Below are 8,031 nucleotides of genomic sequence, written 5' to 3'. Positions count from 1 at the left end.
ATTGTGAAGCGAACTATCGAAGCTAATACCTTTGAAATCAAACCTGTATATATTCAAATGATTTGGCAAATATCAATTTGGTGGACTCCCATTAGAGGATCCCAATGCTCATCTAGCCTCTTTCTTCGACATCTGTGACACTTTTAAGATCAATGAAGTAAGCACAAATGTTATTTGCCTTAAGTAATTTCTCTTTTCATTAAGAGATAAGGCAAAATTGTGGTTATGATCATTGGCACTGAATTCCATCACTTTATGGAATATGCCAAGACCTTGCTGGATTTAAGCAATAACTTGAAGAATCTCTCTATAAAGCTTGGGAGAGATTTAAAGACTTGCAAAGACATTGCCCACACCATGGTATTCCAGACTAGCTTCTCATGCAAACTTTCTATCAAGGATTGTCTAAATCCTTGCAGATTATCGTTGATGCTACTGCACAAGGCTTCTTTATGAGCAAGACACCGAAGGATGCATATACACTCTTAAAGAAGATGGCATCTAATAATTATCAATGGCATGGGTAGTGAAATTAGCCTAGAAAAGTAGTAGGAGTGCATGAGGTTGATAGCTCAAGCATGGTAAATGCCAAGTTGGATTCCCTAACTAAAAAATTAGAAAGGTTGAATTTCGCAGGTTATGCATCACATGTGCTATCTTATAAAGTGTGCGGAGGAGGACACTCTATTACAGAATGTCAATAAGGTGATTCTTATTTTCAAGGCTACTCAATTGAACAACTTAATGCCCTGAATTATTTCAATAGCAGACCTCAAGAGAATTCATACTCCAACATATACAGCCTTGGGTGGAGGAACCACCCAAACTTCTCGTGGTCAAATCAAGGATAGGATTCTAATTCCAATGCTAATCAAATATATGAAGCAAAAGAATTCCTACCTCAACTCGAACTCGAACCCAAGACAAACCTCGAGATGATGATGGAGAACTTCATCCAATCCCAAAATAAGGTGATGCAAGCAGTTCAAGCAAGTCTAAATCAGCAAGAAGAAAGGTTAGAACAATTGGCCACACCATAATAAGATACTAAAACACCAAATAGTATCACAAGCAAGTTCCTTAAATTTTTATCAAATGGGCCATACCTAGCCAACTTGAAAATCCTAGAGAGCATATAAAGGCTGTAACTTTGAATGGAAAATAATTGTCTGAAGTTGAGCATAAGATTAAGCAACCAAAAGAATAGCCAAAACAGATGCAAGCTAAAGGTGGTATGTTAAAGAGTGATCAACGTGAGCCCAAGGAAGCCAAGATTCCTTAACTTCCATTCCCTTAAAGGATCAATAATAGAACACTTGACAAGCAATTTCAGAAGGTTCTGAAAGTGTTCAAGCAATTAGACATCACCATTCCCTTTTTAGAGGCGGTCACTTAAATGCCAAAGTATGTTAAATGCCTCAAGGACATCAAATCTAATAAAAGGAAATGGAATGATTATGAGATCATACCAATGAATGAGGAATGTAGCACTGTTACTAAAAATAAGCTTTCTCCAAAGCTTAAGGATTTATGGAGTATCACTATACCTTGAGTAATTAGTAAATTATCTATTGGTCAAGTACTTTCTGGTTTAGGAGCTAGTGTAACCTTAATGCCTTTATCTTTGTGTAGGCAATTGAATATTAGAGAACCCAAATCCATAAATATTTCCTTACAACTAACCGATAGATCTATAGTCTATCTTGAAGGAATTTTGGAGGATGTACCTGTCAAAATTGGAAAAAATCTATATGCCTTGTGACTGTATAGTTCTAGAGATAAAAGAAGACCTTGAAACTCCTATAATTCTAGGACGACCTTTCCTTGCTACAACTGGAGCAATAATTAATGTAAAAAGGGGTAAGATCAAGCTTGAAGTTGGGGAAGAAATAATAGAATTTGATGTCTTCAAAATGACAAAACAAACCGCAACAATAAGGTCATGCTTTAGAGTGGATGTGAGAGAGAGTTGTGTACAAGGAGTGTTTGAGCAACAATTTACTAGTGATCCACTTAAAGCATGTTTAATTCATGATGCACAAGAAGATGACTTCGATCCAGATGCGAGAGCTAAGCGACTTCTCCAACTTAATGAACTTGAGGAGCTTAAGATGGATGCTTTTGATAATGCAAAGATCTATAAAGAAAGAACTAAGAAGTAGTATGATAAGCATCTACAAAAGAAAGAGCTCAAAGAAGGAGATTTAGTGCTTCTCTTCAATCCAAGACTTAAGCTTTTCTGGACAAATTCAAGTTAAGATAGTGTAGACCTTTCAGAATTAAGCAAACTTTTTCACATGGAGCTGTTGAACTCTTGAACAAGGCAAATGAAACATTTAAAGTTAATAGACCATGCCTTAAGCTCTTTTACACAAGAGAGTATAGCCTAAAGAGTGTCTCTTGCATATTCAAATATCTCGATTGAGATCATAGCAGTTCGGTCAAGCTAACGACCTTAAATTAGCGCTAATTGGGAGGCAACCCAATCATTTTCTACTCTAATATTTATTTATTTATTTATTTTTATTTTTTTATTTCTTACTTTTATATTATACTTTCACTTTATTTAGCTTGATTTTCTTCTATTTTTAATATAGGATTATCATGCATGAAAGGGAGCATTGAAAAAGAAAATAAATATGGATTAGAAGGCAGACACGGCTACAAACACGACCATGTTGTTAATCGTGCTTAAGTTTGCATACTTATTATTGTCTGATTTTCTGAGCACATGCTCGTGTGTCATTTCACGTCCTTTATATTTAAAATCTAGTACCACACACAGGCAGACACACGGCTTTACACATGGTCATGTTCTTTCACATTATTTTTCAAGCTAAAATCCACAAGTTGCATATGATTGTGTAATCCTCAATCCTTCGACACGGGTAGAGACATGGGCAACAACACGCCTGTGTCACGCCATTCATCTTTTTTCATATTTTGCTTCTTTTTCTTCTTTTCATTCTCCCTTTTGCACCTATTTACCCTTTTTTCTTCAATTCTCCCTTCTTGGAGACGACTGCTCTTGATGATTGATTAGTTTTATGCTTTTGGGTATTTACCTTTGTTTTGGATATTTATTTATGTTATCTTTATGTGTCTCTTAGCACTTAGGTTTATGTTCATATTTATGTTTCAATTATTTAACATTTTATGTCTGTTTTTGTTTCTTTTTATGTTATGTTGTCTTTTTCTTTTGATTATCTTATGTTTGAAAGTTGATGCACATTATATGTTTCAATGTAACCAATTCATGGCAATACTTCCATTCACCTTTATCTTAGTCATTTCTCTTATTTGCTTTATGTTTTTTATTTTATTTATATTTCTTTTTATTTCTTTTTCTTATTTCAATCATTGAGGACAATGCCTAGGATAGTGTGGGAGAGGATTATATATTTTGCATCATGAATGTTCAATGTATTTAGAGATTAGTTGTGGAGTGGTTTTATTTTACATATTGTTCAATTTTTATTAATTTTCAACTCATCTTTCCACATTTATTGTAATGTTTGTTCTTAAAACTCTTGTTTTGATTTTTTTTTTTTTTTTTGCAAATTAAAGCTCAATTACGATTAGAGAGAAATGATGTATAAGTTTGTATTTTTCATTTAATCATCGAACTACTTAATGGTTTATTATTTAAGATAGTTGCACATGGCCTTCATGTGTGAATAATTTAGTTCTTATGATTTAAGCTTAGCTTAAAATTGAATTTGAGCTTGATTTTGGGAGAGAATGCGTCTTATCTTAATTCTTTACACTTAAAATTAACTATATCTCTCTTTTCTTAATAAGAGCAATACTAAAATTTAAATTCTTATGCTTACTCCAAAGCTCTAATTAGAGTATGAGTATCCAAAGGCCCATTTGGCAGTATCCACGTTTAATAGTGCGGGAACGGTGGGAGAATACTAAGAGTGGAAAGTTTTGAGAAATAAAAAGGATGAGATGGAGCGTAAAACGAGCTCATCAAAGTAATAAAGAAAAGAAGAAGAACATTGTGAAATAGAGCTTAAAATGCATTCACAACTAATCTTTATTTTCAAAGAAATTATAATCTTTAATGTTCTTCTCCTAGCGTTTTATTCATTCGATTTCAAAGAGTTAAATGCTTAGATTGTAATTAGTAAATTATTCATATATGATGTACTTTTGTCCAATTATCTTTCTTAAAAAATATTTTTCAATCTCGGTATTACTTGCATTTTTTAGACATTGTAACTTTTGATTATAGTTGAGCTAGTGTTTAAAGTATTAAATTTGATTTTTGCTTGAGGACAAGTAAAGCTTTAGTGTAGAAAAATTTGTGTGTAATCTTACACATATCTTTGAGTTGAATTTTAATGACTTTTAAATAAATAGTATATTAATTAGGAAATATTTAGGTTTAATTAGGAGTTTATTTAAGTTATACAATTATTCTAGTATTTTATTTATTTTTGGTTTATTTAGAAATTTGCATTTGATTTTAATAAATTTTTTCCTTTTTGTAGGAAAGATTAGAAAGGAATCCTAAACGGTCATGAAAAGCTATGTCATTGCTTAACACGGGTCTGTTTATGTCCATGTTGCACTCTAGAAGAAGAATCAGAAAGCATAGCTTGACACACAATCGTGCTAGAAGCCATGTCTACCTCTAGATTCTAAAGAGTATAATGCACGAGTATCACACGGACGTGCTCCAGCCGTGACTGCTTCTACCCGAATCAAAGAAATTATGAAAGCACAGTATGGATCACACATGGGCGTGTGCCAAGCCGTACCATACGATGAAGGACGTGACATAGCCGTGTGCCAAGTTATGTCGAATAAAAGAGAGTTTTTTTTCACATGAAACTAGAAAATTTAGGACAAAAAAAGATTTTCTTTGAGTCTTGGCTATAAAAGGGGGAACAAATAGCTATTTTAAAAGAACAACCATCATAAATACAAAGCTTTTGAAGACTCATTCAAGGAGATCAAGAAGATTTGTGCAAAGATTCAAGAGTTTGAATTAACTATTTCTTTTTCTTCTTTGATTTCTTCAATGATGTTTATGTGTATTGTCACAATCATGCGCGGCTAAACTCTTCTTAGAGTTTAGATTTGCATAGCTAGTCTATTACTTGTTTGGATCTTTATTTCCTTTCGAAGAATTAATTTTCAGTCAATTTTATGAGTTACTTTTACTTGTTCTTGTATTTGAATTTAGGCTTGATTAAATACATATATTTGGGTAAATTAGAGACAACGAAAGTTGCATAATTTATTAGCCAATAGACTTTGTAAAACTTAGGAATCTCGATCACGAAATTAGACGAATCCTTCGAGGAGTAATAAATTGCTAAGAACTTAATGAACCCTAGTTAATTGACGTAAAAATAAATATAGGCTATAATTGACTTTGATATTCTTAAATGAGCTCGAAAGAGACTCTAAGTAATTTGAGTGATTTACCCTTGACTTAAGTTAATAATTTGAACTGTGAAAAGATCTTGTAATCCGAGTAATAGCTAATGAAATAAATCCGACCTCTAGTTTTTAATTATTAGAATTGTAAAAGGAATTATTCTAGCTTTAAGTTTTCTTTTCATGTTGGTGATTTATTTAAATATAATTATTCGATTTTATTAGATTGTGGAAATACAATTTGGGCTGGTACTTGATATCAATCTCCTTATGGGAATTCTTTACAACTTGTTGTGATCTGTGCATTTGTGAAATTAGCTTAACAAGTTTTTTATGCTTCACTCTTTTAGGATGCCATGAAGGTAATATATTAAGGAAAGAAAAGGTTGTTTGTCTTGTGTAGTGACTAGGGGCATCCATATAATCGGATGTTCTTGAAGGCCGTGAAACTTTATCTTTTTACATGCAAGAAGAATTATGGATAAATGGTTAAATATCTCTCTGAATTTGTAGCTTAGAGCTAAATAAGTTTAATTTTATTATTTTAATAAATATACTTATACCTTTTATCTAAAGGCCGAATAGATTCAGATTTATAAAAAAATTATAAACATGTCTATCATACTCGTTATTTAAATTAGTTAAATAAAATAAAATTTAAAAAAAATTAATTATTAATATTCAAAATAAAATTTAAATTTAGATTTTTAAAATTTTATATATTAAATTTGTATGTTTTATCAAAAAAATCTAAATTAACAATTATTGCTTCTATTTTACTATCACCATCAACTTTGTCAAACCATTACTAACATCGTTATTATCAATTTCATTAGTTGTAGTCAAAATTTAGATTTATTTGGCCTTTAAATAGAATTTATGAGTCTATTTGTTAAAACAGTTAAAATTAGACTTATTTAATCTTGAGCTAATCCTGAGCTACAAGTTCAGGGAGATATTTGACCCTTATGTTCGAAGAATTACTCATGGGCATGAATCTCCTTTATTTTTGCCTTTCTTTAAAATTTAAGAATTACCTTTTAGCCCTTGCATATAAACACTTAAAAGTAAAATATTGATGATTTTCTAATTAATTTTTTGTGACTATCCAGTAATAAGCCATGCTCTCTTCTCTCTCTAAAAGTCTTGTCTCTCTCTTCCCTCTAGAAAATTAGAATTTTGTCATATGACCCAATCTGTAGACTCGTGATCGGCACTAGGAAAATAGTAGGCTTAAGACCACCAAATTTCATAGTAAACCTGACAATTCACTAACTCAATCAAGGTATAATTCAGATTCTATCCATCATCAATATTCCATAACAAATTTTTAACCATCATATATTATATATTTAATTCAGTCTGCCAGCATAAATAGGTAATACCAGAATTAACATGCCATTACAAAATCATAAGCTTTGAAATTACTACTATGGAGAATCTAGAATTTTAAAAATCAAACATATCAATAAAATCAGTTACATTAAACCCAGAGATGAAGGAGTCTGCCAGAGGGAAAGAACTGCGGAAAACTAACGAACACATGAAAAACAGTTAAATTTGAGACTGTCAGTCTCGAGAGTGAGTTAATATCATATATCCAAAAATGAATACAACCACTTTAATAAAATATTTATTTATTTAAAAATAAAATATTTATTTAATTAAAAATAAAATACTAAGTCATGCAAAAACACGTGTCATGCCATGCTTCTATAAAATAAATTTTACATGCTAGGGGACGAGTACCTCAGCAGAACCCTAACCCCAATACTAACAGCCTTAGCCTTTTGGCTCTCTCACTCCAATAAGACTGGCACCTAGAGAGCGAAGCTTGACTAGGATCTTTAATTCCAGTCTGATCACTTGATTTCCAATAAAGCCGGCGCCTAGAGAGCAACACTCGACCAGGAACCTTTACTCTGCAAAACGCTTTATACAGCCCAGAGAGGTGAACTCGACCAGGGCAAGTCTTAAATTATTCTTTTACTATCTGTCTCAGATTCATACCAGTGCGCACGCGGTCCTGATGCAATCCATCATATGGCAAGTTCTACTGCCGCCTCATCCCGAGTTAACATGCAAATATAATATCAATGATATAGAAATTGATATATGAATAGTAAATAAATGAAATAATTCAAATCTATAAATTAATTAATCAGAATTACTATTTAAGATCTTTGCAAGACATATGTACAGTAGATATATGATTTTAACTCACAGTTTTGACAACCTCCTTGCTCTACTCCTAAGCCTCGGGTGTAGCGAGTTGAAATGATGGATTATCTATTCACGAGAACGATTCAATCAATAAAAATAAAATATTTAATAAATAATCCTAGGCCTAGACTCCTAGAATTGACTATCTAAGACTTTTGATTCAGAAATTCTATTTAAAATTCGATAGAACTTCCCCTAAAATACAGATGTTTATCCCTCGTATAAGGGGGTCCAGGACCTGCCAGAAATATTTCTAATATTCATCAATTAATTAACGGGAGTTGGCCCACCAAAACTGCATCATTTTTTCCGACTCCGTAACTCATCACAAATCACAATTATTGGCAAACGGTCTTACATTACTATTATTTTAATAATCAAACCTCATATAATTTTTCTGGCATTCAACACAAT

General features: G+C 32.0%; 1 non-coding gene across 1 annotated transcript; it reads right to left on the bottom strand.

The window, feature by feature from the left end:
* Window positions 1-262: 262 nt before the first annotated feature.
* LOC112535431 lies at window positions 263-364 on the bottom strand. Its single transcript, XR_003079564.1, has one exon. It is a non-coding gene; the product is annotated as a small nucleolar RNA R71 (small nucleolar RNA).
* Window positions 365-8,031: the final 7,667 nt, after the last annotated feature.

Source organism: Ricinus communis, chromosome 7, assembly GCF_019578655.1.
Source record: "Ricinus communis isolate WT05 ecotype wild-type chromosome 7, ASM1957865v1, whole genome shotgun sequence".
NCBI classification, from domain to species: Eukaryota; Viridiplantae; Streptophyta; class Magnoliopsida; order Malpighiales; family Euphorbiaceae; genus Ricinus; species Ricinus communis.
Note: the sequence above shows the minus strand (reverse complement) of the source record. Positions and strands in the feature narration are given on the sequence as shown.